The sequence below is a fragment of the Macrotis lagotis genome, chromosome 4 (genome assembly GCF_037893015.1).
Source record: "Macrotis lagotis isolate mMagLag1 chromosome 4, bilby.v1.9.chrom.fasta, whole genome shotgun sequence".
NCBI lineage: Eukaryota > Metazoa > Chordata > Mammalia > Peramelemorphia > Peramelidae > Macrotis > Macrotis lagotis.
Window position 1 is genome coordinate 7851041 of NC_133661.1, and position 21527 is coordinate 7872567.

General features: G+C 41.7%; 1 long non-coding RNA gene across 2 annotated transcripts in view; it reads left to right on the plus strand.

Annotated features, from left to right (window-relative positions):
• Nucleotides 1-21527, plus strand: part of LOC141522956 (uncharacterized) — a 29665-nt gene that overhangs the window by 633 nt on the left and 7505 nt on the right. Inside the window, exons 2-3 of one of the 2 annotated variants that reach the window (XR_012478268.1) lie at nucleotides 14280-14520; nucleotides 14998-15267. This is a non-coding gene — a long non-coding RNA (uncharacterized LOC141522956). Of the gene's footprint in view, nucleotides 1-14279; nucleotides 14521-14997; nucleotides 15268-21527 lie in introns of those variants that run through there. The other variant, XR_012478267.1, reaches the window with a different exon arrangement.

Sequence of the window (21527 nt, forward strand, 5' to 3'; positions counted from 1 at the left end):
TCAGTGAGGTAGAAACTCTTCTTATCTTCCTTTTGCAGATGAGGAAATTGAGAATGAGAAAGGTTCCATTTTAGCTGTTACATATTAGATGTCCAAGGTAATGTTTGAGCTCAGGTCTTTCTGACTTTGAGTCCAGGACTTTATTCAATGTGCCACCTAACTGCCTCAATTAGATCTGGCAGTAATAGACTAGATGTGAGGGTAAGTGAGCACTAAAACTAGATATTTGGATATTGTCTTAGAGTTGATGCTGAAACCAAGAGAGAGTAGTGTGAGTTGGCAAGAAGTATGATGATTGATGTTGAAAAGTTAGAAGGAACATCATAAGGTAGATATTATCTATTACAATGTTCTCATTTTATGGATGACAAAACTGAGTTGGAGAATAGAGAAACGACTTACCCATGGTCATGTGGAATAAAGAGCAGAGTCGAGAGTTGGACGCAGGGCTCTCTCCAAATTCCATAATCTCTCTATAGGCCTACACTCCATGTAAGAAGAAAAGATAAATAAGGAAATAAGGACATAACCTTGGAAAACCTCCACCTTAAAATGGTATAATTCTAGGAAGGATTGCTGATACACTATGGTACAACGTAGATTCTTGGCCAGAATCTAAAAAGACAAAAAATTATAGGAATAAATTGTTTTCAGTTATGTCTGACTTTTTGTAAATCCTTTTGGGGTTTTCTTGCAAAGACGCTGGAGTGGCTTGTCACTTCCTTCCCCAGCTCATTTTACAGATGAGGAATCTAACAGTGTTAAATGACTTGCCCAGAGTCACTCAGTAAGTGTCAGAATCTGGATTAGAACTCAGGGAGCTGAATCTTCCTGACTCCAGGTCAGGGGCTCTATCCATTGTGCTATTTAACTTCTACAGGAACAAGTACTTGGAGGGTAAGAAAGACAGGAAGGAAGGGAGGGAGGGAGGAAGGAAGGAAGGGAGAGAGGGAGGAAGGAAGGAAGGGAGAGAGGGAGGAAGGAAGGAAGGGAGGGAGGGAGGAAGGAAGGAAGGGAGGGAGGGAGGAAGGAAGGAAGGAAGGGAGGGAGGAAGGAAGGAAGGAAGGGAGGGAGGGAGGGAGGGAGGAAGTCAGATTGTTCTGCTTGACCCCGGGGACATATCTAGATTGATGTTGCAAAGGGCGAAGTTAGTGCTGAGAAATCTCCAAAAGAACAATATGTCACTACAAGAGGACACGCTTCTCTCATCCCTAGGGGTCTTCAAGGAAAGAATGGATAAGCACATTTTGACACGCTCTTGTACCAAATCAAATGAGCTCGGTGCCTTTGGGACATAAATTTAGGTGCTGAGATGTTGATTTTGAGGTGCGGATAGGATGCCATTGGAAATTTGACCTTAGGTTTGGGAGAAAGATCATCTCTTGAGATAATGATTTGACTTTCTACACGGTCAAGGAAGAAACTGAAGTGGTGAACATTGGAGGGGGGGAAGAGAAGAAGAAGGAGGAGGAAGAGGAGGAGGAGGAAGAGGCAATGATGATGATGATGATGATGATAACAATGCATTTCACTGAAGAGTTCTTGCATTGATTTATAGAATTGGATGGAAGAAAGTGACAGAATCTTGGAGATTTTGTACCCTGAACAGAAAAGGAATGAGAATAATTTTGGAAAGAGGAAAATAAGGAGAATATTTTATTTCTAGAACCTAAAGGGGAGCGTCAAGTGCTCCAAACAGATCAAGAATAAGGACTGCGAGAAAGCTCTTGGGACTTTGGATGAGAAGGTGACCTTGGAAAAAGCAGCTTCTGTAGAGCAGTAGGGAGGAAAGCCAGATTCCAAGAGGAATGAGTGGGCAGTGAGGCAGCAAAAGCATCAGGTGGAGATTGTTATGGGCTTGGCACAGAGCCGGCTGCAATAAATGTTTGCTGAACTGAAAAGGGGTGTGCATTGTTCTCTTTTGCTTTTGATCCCTTAGGAGGACCAAGGGGAAGAGAGCCCCTTTTCAAATCCAGAACAGTTTTGATCTGCAAAGATACCACATTCAAGCCATCCCATGAGTAGGGTGGCATTGGACTGTGTGCATTGTGCTTCACCTTCATTACTATCATTTGGGTAAAATCAGGATGGGATGACCATCAAAGAAGAAAAAGAAGTCCTACAAATTTCTAGTAAGTAGAGCTGTCCCCAAGAAAATTAGATGATCTCATGAAGGGAGAAATGGAACAAGCACCTACCTTGCCAGATACTGTGTTAAGAGTCCAAAATAAGACTTTTTTGATCCTCATAACAACCCTGCTCTATTAACAATCCCAATTTACATTTGGAACACTGAGACAGACATACACATTTTCCCAGAGCCACACATCTAGTAAGGTTTTGACCTCACATCTTCCTAACTTCAAGCCCAGCACACTAGCCACTTAGCTACCTAAGAAGAGAGTCAGTTCTCTCCTAGATGCCTTCCAGACGTGATTGACTGCCCACTATCAAGTAGATTCTAGAAAGGATTCTGGTTAGGTACATATTGGACTCTGCATCCCCTAAGTTTTCTCCGGCCCCTAAGTCTTCTACCTTCCACGACTCTGAGTTGTGATCTGTGAAAATCAGAGAGTACTGTTGTACATTAAGAGAAGCTGGGAAGAGCAGTTCCGCCTTTATCCACTTTAGAATTGACTTAATGACTTTTTAGGCACCAAGCCAACAAGGGGCCCTGGCATTTTCCTGCTCCCTCCAATCTACTTTCCTGATCATTGACTAGCAAATCCTCTTCAGCTAATTTCAAATCTATCAGATTTGGTTATATGGGCTCCCTATCCCTGAAAGGAAATAAGGATACAGTGTTAGGCCTTCCCTAGGTGCAATATCTCACATTAACTTTGCAGATCCTTGAGAGGTAGGAAAGAATTTCTTGTTTCTGCTTAATTACAGCATAGTTTTGTATGTCCTTCATAATCTGGATTTGCTATTTTTTGTTATTTATTTGTAATCCTTCAGGCATACCTGTATCATCAAAGAGGTACTTCTATCATAGATTTGAATTGGATGAACTTTAAAGATCCCTTGCCTAAGTCCCTCAATTTACAATTGGGGAAACAAAGCCTCAAAAATGAAGCATTAAGTTGCAAAGGTACTAAGTGCAACAGCTGGAGTTTCCATCCAGGAAGTCAGTCCCTAAATCCCATTCTTTTCCCACTGCAGCTTGAAGCCTTTTGCCAATAGATCCAGATTTTCTGATTTACTACTATTTCTAAAGGAATAAAAATAGAAGTTGTTCATCTAGGACTTGGTGATGTTTAAATTGCCAGAAGCACTTTCTTTGTCTTTTCATATAGTCAGAAAGAGTTGGTACCAGCCAGGACAGACAGTGAGGAGGCCAAGTTTGAGCCCAGTGAACCCAAAATTATTTGTCATTGAGATTTCTTTGAAACCATGAGGGCTAGTTTATCATAGTACTAGGCTCTGCATTCAGGAAGTGACACCAAAGTGAGATTCCCAGCTTGGTTATTGTCTAAGAATTTAGATGGGAATGGGAGAGGAGATATGGTGGATGGCAAGAGATCTGAGAACAAAAGTATACCATAGAAGACTCGGGAAGGGTATTAAGAAAATGGTTTTAATTTCATACAGATTTGAGATGCCATGCTTGAGGCTCTCTGATGATCATGCAGAGGTCAAAGATTGTCCAGTTTGGAGAAATGGTTCTTTGGGGAATTTGTTTTGGATCATTTGCTTGTGGGGATTCCTTTTTAATGAACAATGAGGTCATTCAAGATTCCAGAGAAGACCAACCACCCTGAGTACAATTCCTCATGAGGACCAGAGGGAAGATGAAAAAGCTTGCCCATCAATTGGGGAGAGCCCACAGGTTTGTCCAAGGGTTGTGGCCTGGCTGGACCTGGAATGCCTGCAGAGGAGCAGCGCTCCTTCAATAATTTATCACTACTATCCTGTGCTAAAACCAATAACATGAATTATTTCAGGCCATGATATTATTAAAGTGTCAGACTGATTTGGGGTTGAGAGGGAAAAGTTGGCAGCAAACCCAGTAGCCCATAAAGAGCAAAAAAACGTAATTTGTTCCTTTTTTTTTGTAAGCACGGAAAGAGAACTTATTTTATTCTTTGACTAATTTTGTTTATGGTTGAGGTTATATCTTCTAAGTATACCAACTAGTCTCCTATCAAACGAGCTCTTGTGTAGTTTAGGGGCGGTTTAATAAAGCCTCAAGAGTCACAGACTTTGGCCATCAATTTTAGCATGAGGCAGGCTGCCCATCACAGGCCAACTTAGCTGACTTTCCACTGTGCCTGGGATGTCCTTATGTATATACAAAGTTAATTTGCCAGGCCCAAATATTCTCTTGTGTAGGAACCCAAAGGTATTAATTATTAAATTTAAGGAACTCTGAAAACTAAGTATATAATTAATAAATGTTATTATTTAATGACAAGGCCTAGGAATCTTTGGAAAAATTTTATTTCCATGCTTCAAGATTTAAAGATGACTCTTCTTTATTTTATTATTTTCTTTGTTACTAGTAAATTATTTTTGAAGCAGTCCTTTCTCTTATGGAGAAATGTAATGTTTCTCATTGACAAGCAGAAAACTTATTCCAGTGAATGAGACACTGCCATCCTTGTCCTTCTCTCTCATCAAAAAAAGTGAACATAGTTCACCCCAAGGGTATAAGACTGAAGCAAATATAATAAGTCTAATGAAGAATTCTAAGCAGTAAACTTCTGCTTTATATGTCCTGTGGCAAAGCTGTGTCTATCAGTATGACTCCCTTGCTCCTCCCCCCAGTTCCCTTCTTTGAACCTTTCATGGTGTGTACTATGGCTTGTACTATGAATAAATGAAATCAGATCATTTATTAAATACTTCCAATGTGCCAAGTACTGTGCTAAGCACAGGTGATACAAATACAAAAATCAGACAGCTTTCAATTACCCTTAAGGAGCTGAAACCATCCCAGAGGGCAAGGAGCTGTCCAAGGTCCTGAATGGATGGGGGGGGGGAATCATGGAACCCTGTCCTGAAGGAATGGTGATGTTGATCTGATTTACTGTCAGAGCAGGAGGCAGAAAGTGAGGAGAGGAAGGGGGAGGCAAGAAGGGAAGATGCCTAGAATATAGAAATAATGTTTGGAATCTGCTAGGCATCCTGTCAGCATACAGTAGGTGCTCAACCAGTGCATCTTTCCTTCTTCCCCTATGCACTTTTTACTATTTGGTATTTCCATAGTTTTTTGGTGTTCGTGTAATCTCCATGAAACCTTTGTTGAAATTTGACTTCAGATCCTTGCTAATACAAAGATTCAGTTAAAAAATTAACTTAAATTCTCTTAATCTCAGTTTCCTCCTCTGTACAATGAGGATGACAATAGCAGGGCTTACCTCGTGGGATTGTTGTGTAATACAAAGAGATGAGATAAAGTGCTTTGCAAACTCTAAAGGACAGTGTAGATGTCAATGGTTTCCATGATTAATATTATCAATCAATAATAGTATAGACAATGTGATTAGTATACATTATTATCATCATACTGTTACATGAGAGATATGACATGATGTAAATGACTTTTCAAACTTGACAACTTTATTGATGCTATTACTCAAATGACTCCAGTGGATCTGTGATCTCCTGGGCACAGAGATTTCCTCTGCAGGTATGCTAAGGATGATTCCTCCTGACCTATCTTTGGAGACTCATTCATAACACAAAGGACCCATCAGCCATCACCACAGCTGGTGACCTTCTTAGTGACCTTCTTTGCAATCTCTAGACAGCAGAAGGTTGTCAGGGGAATATACATACTGACCACAGGTCCACGCCACTAGATATATGGTCAACCCATCTTTTTAACACTTAAAAATAATAACTTTGAAATAGTAGAGAACAGAATGACCTCACATGCTATATTGATGCTTTGGAGTTACAAAGAGTCAGACACAACTGAATGGCCAAATAACAGCAACAAATAACTGGTATTTATGTAGTATTTTAAAGTTTATAAATTATTTACAAATGTATGTAAAGTATGTGTGAAAGTCTGTATCTACATATACATACATGCATTCGCAACCACCTGGAAGGTAGATGCTATTGTTATCTTCATTTTATAGATAAAAAAAAGCAAGGGACCTAGAAGTCGTTCAGGTTTGCACAGTTTCTGAAGCCAGATTTGAACTAAAGTCTTTCTTATTCCAGTTCCAGAATCACCAAAACACTGACTTTTCCACCAACCCATTCCTTTGATGATATCTTTTGCTCTGATTCTTCAAAATTCCTTATTTGGTTATTTATTATGGTCTTCTTATCCTCTCAACCCCCACCATACTTTTCTCCATTGTCTTGTCTGATCCACATTTTCTAGTCTTTTAGAGGTCATAATGTTCCATGATTCACTACCACCCACAACCAGAAGAGAATTGGTATTAAAAATGATGGCCCTTGTATCAAGGACCAATTTGGTACCATTGAAAAAGTTTTTCAATTTCCTGAAGCCCATCTGATTGTCTTGCTTCCTCCTATTCAAGTTTGAAGCTAACAATGTCAGCTGGTACTGTGTGATCTAGATAACACACACTTATGCATAGAAGTAGGTGTGCATGTGTGTATGTGTAGCAACAACATGATTATTAACCAATTAACAAGCATCATTAGTGTGTTCTAGCACTCTTCTTCTTTCATCTGAATTTTGATATTCCTCTACCACCTACCATAGGTGCACACAATAGGTGATTAATGATTGTTGAAGTGAACTGAATTGAACTTGGATCTCATCATATGGAAGTTTCCAAGGGCAGTTTGGCAAAATGGATGGAAATCTCACCTTGGATTTTGAAAGCATTGTACTGGGTTCAAGTTCTGCCCCCAGTACAGAGTAGATGTTTGACACTAAGCAAGTCATTTAATCCCTCGATGTCCTTAGACGACTCTCTGAGGATATATTACAGAGTAGGTGCTATCAATGGGAGCTCTTTCATCAAAATCCCAAATCAGGACCAGACCCCCCAAAAAACCAACAAAAAGAGTATCTTTGCTCTTTTCTCATTATCTCCTTGGAAGTTGCTCACTCTTTTCTCTAATCGAGTTTGGGAAATCCAATAGGAAATTCATGTGTCTTCTAGTGCTTTAAAAGTGTTCCCAAAGGTCTAGGAACCTCCCCAAAGTCAATAGGTCCTTAGGAGATCAGTCTGCTGACTGAGTTTCTGAATAGCAACTTCCATTACTTCTACACAGTTGCCAAAAAAATTCCTAAGGCATAGAGCTGACCACATCTCTCTCCTTCTCAAAATGCATCAGTGGCCTCCTATTATCTGTATGATAAAAGTAAGTCCTCAGTTTGCTGAAGACCCTTTGCAATCAGGATCCAGTCACCAGACATATTTTACATTACTTAATAGATTGGTATGATCCAATCAAACCGAACTATTTCCTATCTCTCACACAATATACACATTTCCCCACCCTTGGGCCTTTGTACCATTCCCTAGGCCTGGAGTGTTTTCCTTTTTCACCTCTGCTTCATAAAATCCTTAGCTGCTTTCAACTCTCACGTCATGGGCTGTCTCCTATAGGAAGCCTTTTTGGATCTCCCTAGTCAGCATTTCCAAATTATGGACCCAATGGTTCCAATTTTATAAAACCCGAGATATTAAAATCTTGAATTCATGTCACATTTGATACATTTTTCCATCTGGAGTTGTTGCCAAATTTGTTTCACCTTTCTCTTCTTGAAGGTCTGTGGGGAAAGAGTCCATTTTGGGGTGTCCTAAATACATTTTAGAACTTTGTAAGATGGTCCAAGGTCAAACTTGAGAGCTTCTGAATATATCATCTAAAAATGGAAGCCAAGACAGCTGGATATCTTCCAAAAAGGGCCAAAGTACTCCTCTTGGTTTGCTGTTCATTTCAGTCTTTCAAAGAGTTTATGATGCTGATAGAATACTTCCTGGGAAAGTTGAGGCTACCCAGGCCTCTAGGCTGGAGTTTTCATCAATCTTACCTATATGGGGCAATTAGGATAATAAAATTTAGAGCATACAGATCTCAAAGATCACCAGTCCCACCCCTTATGTTTTTCAGCTTCAGCTTACAGTTTACCAGTATTTATGGAGTACTTGGGACAGTTGGGCAAAAATGGATGTAAACCTGACCTTGGATTTCGAAAGCATTGTACTGGGTTCAAGTTATGCCCCTAGTGCCTCCAGGTTCAACTATAAGAACCTCTGACTTTTAAATCCCTTCATCACCTGGTCTCTCCTCCTTTCCCTTTATTTGCTTCTTACATCTTCCTTTCTTCTGCACACTTTTCAATTAAATGACACTGACCTCACTCCTGTTCTTCACGCATGATGCTCCATCTCCCAAAGAGGTTGGCACCTTTGCCCAGGCTGTCTCCCATCCTTGCAATGCTCTCCCTCCTCATCTCACCCACATGACTTCCTGGGTTTCCTTTCAGTCTCTGCTATAACCCCACCTTCTACAAAGGTCTTCCCCAATCCTTCCCTCTGAGACCTGCCACTCCTCAATTTATCCTTGAAGAAACACGGTTATTTGCATGTTGTCTCCCCTGTTTGAAGCTGTAAGGCAGGGGTGGGGAACTTTTTATCTTCCAAGGGGCATTTGGATATTTATAACATTATTTGTGGTTTATATTTGGTCAAACATTTAATGAATTCACCCTTAAAAAGCTCCCAGATTGACCGAATTTTGAGGCTCTGCCTGTGGTTGGTTTGGCAACACGAGACCAATATGGTGGAGGTTCCCCACCTCTGCTTAAGGGAAAGGGCTGGGGTTTTGACCTTCTTTGCATCCTGGGAGCTTAGCACAGTGTCTGGGTTACAGGCACTGTAGACATAAATACAAAGAGGAAGTGGGCCCTGCCCTCAAAGACCTTTTAATGTGCTGGGGAACGCACCCAGACTCAGAAAATAAGGAGAAGACCTTTGAGGAGGAAGAGAAGGAAAGAATGAATAGAAGGACATGGAGAAGCTGCTGCCCATGGGAAGGGGACACTCAAACAAAGGCTTGGAGGAACATAAGGGTCCTTTTCAAGCAGAAGAGAAAAGGGAGCTGTTTCAAGTTTGCAGGGCAGCTTATAGCTCATTAAAAAAAGGAGGGAGGGAAGGGCAGAAGCCGGAACTCAACACTTTAAATAAAAATATTTATTTTATTTTAAAGATAAAGGGTTAAACTTGTTGACTGGTGAGGTCCCTTCCAGGTTCCAATCCATGAGTCTCTAATTGCCTCAATTTCTCTTTTTGTATGACACATTCAGAAGGGAAATAAGCATGTCTCGGAACACAATAACATGTCCTAAAGTTTGTTTCAAACGTGTCCTAAAGTTTATTGTTTTATGGGATATTTTTCCTCATGTGACCTTGGGAAAGAACCTTTGGGCTTCAGTTTTCCCTTCTGTAAAGAGAGGTGGTGGTTGGGATTATCCTGACAATTCACAGGCTCATCATTGGATTAGAAATTTAGATATTAAAGATCCTTTAGAGTTCATGCAGTCAAACCTTATTTTACAAATGAGAAAACTGAGACTCAGAGCAGAAGAGGGCCTCAGAGAGGAAGGAGTTACGCAAATAAGAAGAGGTCACAGCATCTTACTCCAAACCCTGAATTACTTTCACTGTCCATCACTACATCCCAAGATGCTTTGCGGTCCCTTGGGGAATATGCTGATTTGTTGGCTAGTTTTGCTGCAGTGTTGTGAGTTTTCTTTACATTTCTCATTCTTTGCTCAAAAGACTAGTTCCATATTATTATTATTATTATTATTATTAATTCCATATTATTAGTTTCAAGATCCTATATGGACTTGGGATGGAAAAGCAAAGAAAATCACTGATTTTTTTTAAAGTCACAGACTAGGAGCTGGGATTGGCATCCCTATTTTGCCATTGTTTCAGGCCTCAGGAAGGCCTCTACCTCCCCTGAGCCTCAGTTTGCCCCTCTGTAAAGTAAGGGTGTTGGCTAGGAGACTGAGAGAAGCCTTTCCTTGATCTACAGTGCCAGCTACTCTGCTGTTCCTAGTCCTTGAGTGGACACAAGTTACAAGTAAAGACCTGGTCTTTGTCCCTTTCCAACCCATCCATCTTTTATCTGAATGAAGGGAAATGACGGCTTTTCTGAAAAGCCATTGATCTAAAGGAAAGGAAGAAAGGCCACTCTGGATATAGTAGTGACTTCAAACAAATAGTTTGAGGGTGGGGAGAAACAGACAGTGAGGAGAGAGAGAGAGAGAGAGAGAGAGAGAGAGAGAGAGAGAGAGAGAGAGAGAGAGAGAGAGAGAGAGAGGAAGGGAGGGAAAGAGAGAAGGACAGAGACAGGGACATAGAGAGGCAAAGACAGAGAGGGAAAGCAGAAACCAAAAGGGAAAGCCATTGCTTCCTTGGGTTTCCGACCTAATCTGGTCTCCACTTTTCCAGCTGGTGGCACTGTTTTCATGAAGAAGAGATGCTCACTCCCCGGGTTTGCCATCCATCTGATCAGGCATCCTGGTTCCCTCCCTGAAAAGGCTTTTTTAAAAATCCTCTAAGAAACCATGGTCCTGCCTGTTGACTAGGAAATCATCTCCTCTGAGAATCTGCAGAGTGCAGGTGCTTGGGGTGGAGGTGGACTTTCCCCCCCAATCTGGCCCTTTGTGTACTCTTGATCTTAGGAGAAGGGGGCTTCCCTGGCGCCAGCTTGGGTGGGCTTGCTAACTTTGACTAGAATTCAAGGAATGAACAACATTGAAGACAAATATCCCACAGTCCCCTGGTTGACTCCATTGTTAAGCAGGGGCCTGGGAGCCCCTTTGGCTGTCTCCTTCAAAGCCCAAGTGAGGGACAGAGGCAGATAGCACCAGCAGGATCACAACTCTGCTCCAGGTCATTCCTCGGCTTTCTTATGTGACACCCAAGAGGGCAACCATCAGCCAGCACCCTTGAAGAGGACGGGGAGCTACATCCCCCTCCTAGGGAGAGCTACCAAAAATACCAAGTGGTTCTGACCCCTCCATCTGCCATCTGGGAGGATTGTTCCCCACCTCCTCGAAGGGCCTGAATCCTCCCCCCCCCCCCCATATGTGCTGACTGTACCATCTGCCTTGTCTCCATCTGGGAGCGATGCCGTAAGCCTACACAGATGTAGCTGCAACCAGCGCCTCCATAGGGCAGACACAGTGACCTCCCAGCCCAGTGCAACCCACTCTGTGCTCTATACAGTAATCCATCAGTCTGCATTTTTTTTACTCTGAAGCTAAAAGCAGTGACATCTTCTTCCCCTTGTGATCAGCCCCTGATTGTGTTCTGTTTCTCTCTTCATTTCCAGGAGAATGTTTATATAATTTACATAACACTTAGCATCATCTCACTAATCAGTCCCCAGCATCTCTTCTATTCCACTCCCCCCGCCCCATTGAGGGAACCCTCCCAACACATAAGGGAAAAGGTTGAAATTGCCATGGAAGGAAGTCACCTGGACAAGGTCACACAGAATATTCAACCCAAGTGTGGTTTTCCCATTCTCATCAAGTCAGTAATGGGTCATCAGTGATCTGATAAATATACAAGAAGGACTATAAGACCACGGGCCTAACTGAGTCCTCAGAACCAAACGGCCCAATGCCTTCATTGTATAGGTGAAGATACTTGTCCAAGATCACACAGATCATAAGTGCTAGAGATACTTTGCTGACCCCAAGTTAGTTCTCTTTTTCAAGAGAGCCAGAATACTGGACTCTCAGACCTGGAAAATGTCTCTGGGATTTGTCTAAACCCTACCCAGAAAAGAATTCCCTTCTGGACAAGGGAGCAAATAACATTTGTTTGAAGACCTCCACTACTGACTTTCCCCAGCCCCTACACATGCAGCAACCCCTTCCCTCCCTAAGAAAGTCCTGAAGGTTTGGAAGTTTTTCTTCATGTGTGAAACATGAATCTGCTTCTTTGAAACTTCTCTTCCTGGTTTTGTCCTCTGGGGCCACAGACTATTCTAGGTGACTAGATGGTAGAGGATAGAGAACCAAGACTTGAGTTTGAATCCTCTCTTAGATATTTATTAGCTATTTGGCCTTGACCACATCCCTTCTCTCCTGACTTCCCTGTCCTCACCTCCACAATGAGGGGGCTGCGCTTCAAGACCTTTAATGTCCCTTGCATGTGCCAATCTATGATCCTATGGTTCTTCTTCCCAGTGACAGACCTTCAAATTTCTGATGATGATGATGATAGCAGCATCTGTGATACAAACATACCTCCCTCAATTTCCTAGTGAGGGAGGGTTTCATTTTCTACACTATGGAATCCTTTCTAGCTTCCTCACAATGACAGAAGAGATTGGCCATTACCGACAGCAAAAACACGTGGGAGATTTAGGGGTTATGAGAATCTCAAGTCATTTGAGAGGGTTGAACAAGCCTTTGGTGAAGGGACTTCACCTCTAGCTCCTTCTGGTAGCCTTGGGACAGCAGCTCAGACCAGGCCAGACCATTGCTAGAGTACTAGCCTCTTCATCCTCCTCCTCCTCCCTCTTCTTCCTTATCACATCTCTTTTTCTTTCTCAACTTGGACATATATTAATAGCTCATGAGCCTGATTTCAATACTGATGTGGAAGCTTTGATCCACCCTTTCCCTGATGGGCAGCTTAGCGTCCTCTGCTTGCTCCTGCGTGCTTTTCACATTGGCAACAGATTTAGTCAGCTAATTGTCTCAGAGGTTAAGAGTGCTGGGTCTGGAGTCAGAAAAACTTGAATTCAAATGCAGCCTCAGACATTTACTAAATGTGGGACCCTGGAGAAGTCATGTAACTTCATCATGCCTCAGCTAACTCAAATGTCAAATGATGATAACAATAGCAGCCATTTCCCACATTTTTTTTGAAATTCAAAAGAAATACTACTTGTGAAATGCTTTGCAAACCTGAAAGATGTATATATCACTGCTAGCTATGTCCATTATTACTTAGCCAACATTTAGCTTGAGTGTAGACAATTAGTGTTGACCCTCTGCGACTTACTGAGAATCCACCAGCTTCAGACTTTCCTAACTACAGGTAGGTTTAAGTCACTAGGTCTAGGGTTGATTTCATTCTAGATGGGCTGGCAACCAGAAACTAAGGAATTCTGGATTTAAGCTTGCCTTCTAGAACTAAGCCAGCCAAGAATTTCTTCTTTCATTCCACTTGAGGAATAGAAAAGCTTCTTGGTCCCACAGGGCAAAGTTTCTCTTTAAACAGGAATACATATTTTTGTGTTTTTTAAATCAAATAAATTTTTCCTAGGTAATTTATTTTTCCATTTCAGCATTATTGTTTCTTATTTTCCCTTGTCTAGCTTATTCCATTGATCCATCTTTCTATTTTTTTAAACCATTATCAGATGGTTGGATGATTTTTGCTTTATAATATAGTTTGAAATCAGGATTGTCTCCCTCCATCATTATTTCTTTTTATCATTTCCCTTGACATTCTAGATATGTTGTTTTTCCCAAATAAATTATATTATTATTTTATCAAGTTTTATAAAATATCCCTTTGGTAAATTCATTGATATGCATATATATATATATATATATATATATATATAAATTTAGTGTAAAAAAAGTATAAATTAGCTTTGTTAGTATTGTCATTTTTATTATATTGACACAGCCTAACCATGAGCACTGAACATTCCTCTAGAGGATTAGGTTGTTCTTTAAAGAGCACCTTGTAATGGAATCTATCTAACTAGGCATGCATGTGGTGCTCACTTGCTATTACAGAAGGAATGGTGTTGATGCCAACCTGACCAGTAGGATCATTTTCCCCTGGATTGCCTAGGTGCCCAGGTGGTGTATAATCAACACCATCAGAAAGCAGGCAGCTGCTCATGATCTTGCCTGGGGTGCTTTCCTCTTTCATTCATTCAACAAACTTCAGCAAAATTCAATAATCATCTCATGTGTTCAGAGTATTCTGCTAAATAATGGGAGAAATATTAGACTTAAATAACATTGCCTACCCTTAGAGAGCTTTTAGGGACTAACACAAGCACCCACACAGATAAGTAAAATATAAAATGTTGCATTACAGAGCAGAAAATATAAAATGTTGCATTACAGAGCAGAAAGTACTATGTAAAATATGGAGGGTTGGTGATTCTTATGGACCAGAAGGAGTAGGGGAGATTTTGTAGAGGTGGAGCATCTGAACTGGGTAAGTTTTCATCAGGTCAGGAAGGGGGAGGCTGGGAGGGTGTTCCAAGAGGAGACTGGAGGATGCTAGATTTAGAATGCCAGCTCATGATCTACTAATCACTTTTTCTTAATTTTACAGGTAAGGATAGTCCAAATCTAGTTGAGCCTTCATGCTGTCTCCTAGTGGGATGGAACTATGCCTTCTTGTACATATTTCATAACATTGGACATCACATCAGACACATGGAAGGTATCCATAAATGCTGTTGATTGATTATATAATCACACATCTTCTTTTACCGAAGGTCAAATAACATTTCCCGGATATTGGGCATAAAGAAGAAGAATCAGTGTCCTTTAGTTGAGAAAGCACTAGACAGGTAGGTGGGTGAAACTGGAGCTAAATCCTACCTTAGAACCTGATTGGCTGCCTAACCCAGAAGAGATCCTTTCAATTTTCTAGGCCTCAATTTCCTCATCTAAAAAAATGGGAATGATAATGAGATTTACTTCATAGGGATCAAATGGGATTATGTATATAAAATGCTTTGCAAACTTTAAAGAGCCATAGATATGTCGGAAGCTGGTGGAGACAGTTTCCTCCTCAGGAGTTCATTATAGCAGTATTTCATAGAACTGGTCAAAAGAAAATGTCAGCCATGTTACTAGTTTTGTTGTTATTATTATTATTATTATTAGTGCTACCATTATCACAATCAACATTATTCGTTAGCCTGACACTTCTTTCTAGCTATGCCATAGAAATTGCATCAGGGGAATGATTCTCTAGCCCCATCTCAGGGAGGCAAAACTGTTTTTTCTTTTCTTTTTTTGGTCTTCTGTGCTGAATCCAACAGACCAACACACCTGAAGGCAACTGAAATGTGCCTGACAACTGTCATTAGCAGACCCCGACTGCCCAGACCTTGTCTTTTCACCAGGGACTTATTTCCCTCCTCATCAGATTGCAGCATTTACTATTTTGGGGGCGTGAATACTTTTTTGTGGAGGTGCATAAACCAGACCATCACCTGAATGGAATGTGGGGAAAAAAGAGAGAAAGAAAATGTGTGCTTCTAAATTATGCAAAGGAAATTTGACTGAGTATAAATAGACCTTGCAGTCAACCAACTTGCCGTGTGATTTCAGGCTCTGTGGGAGACACATGTGACCTCCCTTATAATGAGATCTAATACTGATATGAGGCATTAAATGTAGAAATCATGGATAATAAGCATGGGGGGGGCTAGGGGTCAAATAGTATTCTCAATTTAATTTGTAAATGTATATATGTGTATATGTATCTATGTATTGCCATCCTCTCCTCTCCAGCCCCATAGAATATAAACTCTTTAAGAGTGGGATTTTTGCTGATTATGTGTATTTGAAACCCCAACACCAGGAACATGGTTCATACATTATAGATGCTTCTTGGTTGCTTGATTGATCATAGGTATTGATGGGACAGTATGCAGAGGTTGGGGGGACAGAACTTAAAACAAAGCCACAAGATTAGAAGAGTGAATAGAGATGAGAAGCACTTTGCTGTTGTTGTGTTGCAAAATTCACACAGCTAAGTATGAATTAAGTGTCTGAAGCCAATTTTGAACTCAGGTCCTTCTGACACCAGGGCTGGTGTTCTATCTACTGGGCCATCTAGCTGCCCCCTAGAATCACTTTTTTTTTTTAAAAAAAGATATAGTCTTGTGAGAAAATTTTGGAGCCAGAGGAAAGAAATATGAGGAAGGGCATTTGGGTACAGATCAATAAGAACAGGAACAGAATCCACACCTCCAATGTACCTGGCAATGTGTTAAGGGCTGAGGATAAAGGAAGAAAAGAAACAAAGATAATTTTTGTCATCAGAATTTACTATAGACCACCTAGACAGAAAGAGAGAATAGATGATATTTGATATCCTCGGTTTCTTCACCTTTCTGTCACAGAGGCAGGACATGTAGCAATTGGGGTGGGTGACTTCAGCTCTCTGGATACTTCTTGGAGGTCTCTCCTTTTGCCAAGAGTGAAGAGCTCATTTTTTTCTTGACTTGGTTGTTAGGGAATGAGTCATCCCAAAGATGCATTGGTCAGTGACCCTGTCACAACTCAAACTGTCCATTTGAGCTATTATAGGGACTTCAGGTTCTAGGTGTCACCTCACTGTTCTTCAGTTCCAATGAAGAGGGCTGAACTTCCCTTCATGGCCCGTGGACATTCACCAGGAGCAAAGGAAGGAAAACTATTCAGGTGTGAGCCAGGTAGCTGGCTCAGCCAGACAATTTGGCTTTGACACTTATGGTTGTGGGGACCCAGGCAAGTTCCCTGAGTCTCAGTTTCCTCCTTTGTTAAATCCTGCTCAGATGGTCAGAAATGCAAATGCCATTGCTGCTCTGCCCTCATTAGTATGATGACCACCTGACCACTCTCTGGTCGACCTTAGAGTCCCTTGATGATTGTGACTACTTACAGATGTCTCATTTCAGCAAGAGATGATGTCAGTTAGAGACATTTTCCCAAGTATCACTAATTTGAATTCCAATGCAAGCAGGGGCATCAGGAACTTCAAAGTACATCTGTGTGGAAGGAGGTGGAGTCCACAATGATGAATCCTTGACATGAGGGAGCTTACCTGCACTCTATCACAGCCAAACAGTTGGATGCATACTGCCTGAAGGAGGGAGACCTGATTCCCCCGTTATGGATGGTAATCCCATCGAGTCTTGTTCACTGATGTGTGGGCCGTGCTGGAAAGTGATACAGCTAGGGGAGAATGTGCTCAGAGATAACACTTCAGACTGACAGAGTGTACACTTGGCTTTCTTCTGTGGACTTAGTGAAGATATTTCCTAACTGGAGTCTAAACATCACCCACACAGAGGCTCAGGAGAAGGCCCAAGTTTCCATCTGATGCCCTCAGCTACTGGAAAGGGGACAAACCAATACCTCACACATGCTAGGTGTTTAATAAATGGTTGTCAGTCGATTGACTTTTATTGGTCTACCAGTGGCCAACAAGTTCTACCATTTACCAAACAAGATAATATAATTTCCGTGGACAAGCCCAAAGAGCATCCCTAAGTCCCTGGGATCTGGAGATCAACTCCTTTGATATTGGTAGGACCCTGAAGTGTAGACACCTGTATCCATACCTGTGGAGGAACTGGCATCAATTTTGTTTCCAAATGGAAACTGAGACATCAAGGCAGTTCCAGAGAAACACCAAAATAGATGTACATTCTTGGCCTATGATAGATATTAAAATATTTGCTGCTCTTGGGCCAAGTTAGCAATAATTCAATTCCACAACCCCTCCCCCAGACAGAGTAGTCTAGTGGAGAGAGAATAGGTATTTTACTTCTGACATAGTTTGGCCAAAAACATGACTTTTCTAAGTGCTTTTCAGGGCAATGAGTTGTACAAAATGTGTCCTCTTGTGTCTTTTGTTTTGTTTTGTTTTGTTTTTGTAGGGTAATGGGGTTAAATGACTTTCCCAAGACCACGTAGGTAATTATTGTGTCTCAGGCTAAATTTGAACTCATGTCCTCCTAACTCCAAAGATGCATTGGTTGGTGACCCTGTCACAACTCAAATTGTCCATTTGGGCACCTCATTGTTCTCCAATTCCAATGAAGAGGGCTGGACTTCCCTTCATGGCCTGTGGATATTCACCAGGAGCAAAGGAAGGAAAACTATCTAGGTGCTCTCTGTTCACTGCACCCCCTAGCTGCTCCCTCTTGTATCTGTAGAAGGAACTTTAACCAGGAGTTTCCTGTATGTGTGAAACTCCAGGGCCAGGCCCTCATGGCATTCCCTCTTTTGCCTAAGGATACTGGAGATCATCTTGCTCACATAAGCCTCATACATAGTAGGATCTAATAGATGCTTATTTCCCTTCCCCATATGGGAAAGTGCTGTGATGGGCACTGAAGAAAGAAAACAGACAGTCCAAAGTTCCTGCCCATGGGGATTGGATATTCTGGATGGAGAATATAAATGAACAGAAAAAAGGAGACCTTGGGAAGACTGGGTGAGAGCAGAACAGGAGGGTGGTGGTCAAGGAGGAGGCAGGAGAAGCAGCATCACCAGAGTCCAGGATGAGAGAGAACCTTGAACTGTTAGAAGACAAAGAGTAGGAAGAACAAGGGGAGGGAATGTGGGGAGAATTTTCTCTTTGAATATTCAATAGAACGTGATTTCTCCTGCCTGGTCCTGAGCTACATGCTAGGATTTTGATAAAAACAGACAAGCTCTGCCTTCCCAAGGAGTTTGCTTTTGGATCCAGGATAGAACTGGTCCCCAGAGAAGTAAATAGAAGTGGAAAAGCCCCTAGGAAGGCTTCAGGGAGGAGGAAACAGCTAATCTGAGCCTTGAAGGAACACAAGGATCCTTAGAGGTGGATGAAGGATGTTCACCTTCCAAAGTAGAGTGCCCAATTCAGGGAATGATTCTGTGATAGGGTGCAAGAGAGGAAAAATGAAGCTGCAGAGGGATCTCAGCAACAGGTAATACTTAGCTCAGGAGTTTGCATTGTGATTGGGAGCCACTTAAGAAATATGAGCAAGAGAGTAACCTGGCCAGTCAGATCTGTGCCTTGGGATGATAGCTTTTTTAGCTATAAAAATAGAAATTAACCATTCATAGAATTTTGAGCTAGAAGGGACCTTGGGAATAATTTTGTACAGTGCCTTTATTCTACAAGGGAAGAAACTATAAGGGAAATTGCGTTCACCAGATTATTCAGGCAGTTAAAAACAGATTCAGGATTGGAAGTGAGGGCTTTGACTTCCATCACGTCATGTTAACCTCAGCTTCTTTGACAATTGGTGTCCTCATCTGTAAAATGGGCTGACTGATATGCATCATTACCTGCCTCATGGATGTTAGAAAGAACAAAGGAAATAAGGAACATAAACCAATTTAAGCCATTATAAGTTAATATTATCACCTCCTTATGTTTATGAAGAAAAGAGGTAAAGGAACTCCTCCCTTCCCTTTTTTTGAAACTGCGAAGCTGGATGCCCCAAGTTCTGCATCATTACTCAGCAAGCCCAGTTTTTGCAAACATGTATTCATTCTGTGTGGAGATGAAGGGGAGCATGGCGCTCTCTCCTCCCCAGAGTCCACCAAGATGGTGCACGTAGGAGAACGCAGCTGCTCTGAAAAGGAAGAAGACGAGTCACTCTTCAGAAGTCAGAAGCTCCAGGTTCACTCGGCTTGTTGGAACCTTATGCAAACCATGTAAAGGAAAAAGCATTTTGAAGAAAGATTCCTCTTGGGAATGAAGCACTTTGCTGAGGTTTTAGAGAATATCTGAGCCAACAGCAGAAATTCGACACTGGCAGCTCCAGGGAGATCACTATGACAAGGGTCAGGAGGCCAGAAGAGGCTTGGAGCTGAAAAGGGACTTAGAGGGCAGGAAGTCAAAACCTCTTATTTTATAAATGAGGAAACTGAGACACACCATTAGCATCAATGTTTTTGGATCCATTGAAGAGCAGAAATATGCCCAAGCTTACAGAGGTCGTAGCTGCTAGATGGGGATTTAAACCTAAATCTTCCCGATGCAAAGACTAATGATCTGTCCATAATGCTGGGCTTTCATCATGGCCAAGGCCTTTGGGCTCATCCAGTCTGTCCAACTTGGGTGAAGAAACTGAAACCCACACAGGGTTAGGAGTAGGATTGGGTGACAGATTCAAGGTCATATCGTAGAAAGCAGCAGGGCTGGATTCTTAGGACCCAAGAATCCTATATTTGGAGTTAAGTGATCTTTTTCATATGAGAAAAATGGAGGTCTAGTAACCTGCCCACAGTCATGAGCTGAGCTTGTGATCTCTTGGTTCCTTGTCCAATTGGCTGATGAAGGTAGTCACTTAGAATCACTTGAGATGGAAAAATGGGCTCCTCTAAGGAGGATTGAAGTCATCATTCTTCCAACTTGGCCAATAGGGTCTTTCAGAAAGATCGTCAACTCTTAACTTTCTAAAGGAAATTGACTCTGGCACACATTCACCTAGCTTCCTAATGTCTGAAGGAAATGTCTTCCAAATATTCTTAGTTGGGGGTCACTTTCCCAAGCAGTGGGAAAGTTTCTTCTTCCTGTGAGTATTAGCATCAGTCTCTAGACCATTAGGCAGGCAGGCAGGCAGGCAGGTGACATAGGGAACCCTGAATCAGGAGAATTTGAGTTCATATCCAGTCTCAGATACTTACTAGTTCTGTGACTCTGGGCAAATCACTTAATCCCATTGGCTTCAGTTTCCTCATCTATAAAATGAGCTGGAGAAGAAAATGGCAAACCCCCTCTGATATCTCTGCAAGGAAAATCCCCAAATGAAATCCTGGAGAGTTGGACACAGCTGAAAAATGACTAAAGAACTGTAGTTCTGTAGTTAGGCCCTTTACCCTTCCAGTTAGTCATGAGGAATTAGTTCTCTTTTGCTCTCTCTCTCTCTCTCTCTCTCTCTCTCTCTCTCTCTCTCTCTCTCTCTCTCTCTCTCCTTTCCATTTCTCTTCTTTACCTCCTCCTTCTTGTTCTTATTCTTCTTGTTCTCCTTATTCTTCTCCTCCTCCCTCCTTCTTTCTTTTCTCCTCCTCATATCTCTCTCCCTTTCCTTTCTCCATCCTACCTCTCTGTGTCTCTGTCACTCCCCCCTCCCTCACTGTGCTCCTCCTTTCTCCCTTTCTTTTTGCTCCAAAGGAGCATGCGAATGTATATCCAGCAATGCCTATATAGACTTAGGAGAAATCACCCAGAACCATCCTATTTCCAGAAATAATTGTGTGCCTTCTATTTCTAGGGTTCTTGTTGAGGATGCTATTTTATAGAAGTCAGTATTGAGAGATATGTATATGGTTGAGGTAATGATTCCCTAGGTGGTCTGAATGCATGCTAGTTTCATTTATGCTAAATTGGTATGTTCATCGTGGATGTAAGAATTCCTCCATAATCCATATTCTTCAGATTCCTATTGAAGACTCTTCCCCAGAGCAAAACTATTGATATTTGGGGTTGGACTTTGCTGGATTAATTACACCAAGGTCAAAGATCCTGGCCCTTCCTACACATTTAGGAGAAGAGAAGACTCAAACAGGGCAAGGTCCTTGTCTCCCAGCATTTTGGGACTTTTGGGGTTTTGTTCAGTCAGTTGGGATTAAGTGACTTGCCCAAGGTCACACAACTAATAAGAGTTTTGTGGTCAGTTTTGAACTCAGGGCCTCCTGATTCCAGGGCTGGCACCCTATCACTACAGTGCCAGTTAGCTGCCCCTGGTCTTCTCTTTGTAGCCTCTTTGCATTGCATACAGTGATACTTAATAAATATTTGGCTTTTGTGGGATGCCATTCCTATATGGGCATGATGGTCTTGACTTTGTAATTGCCCAGA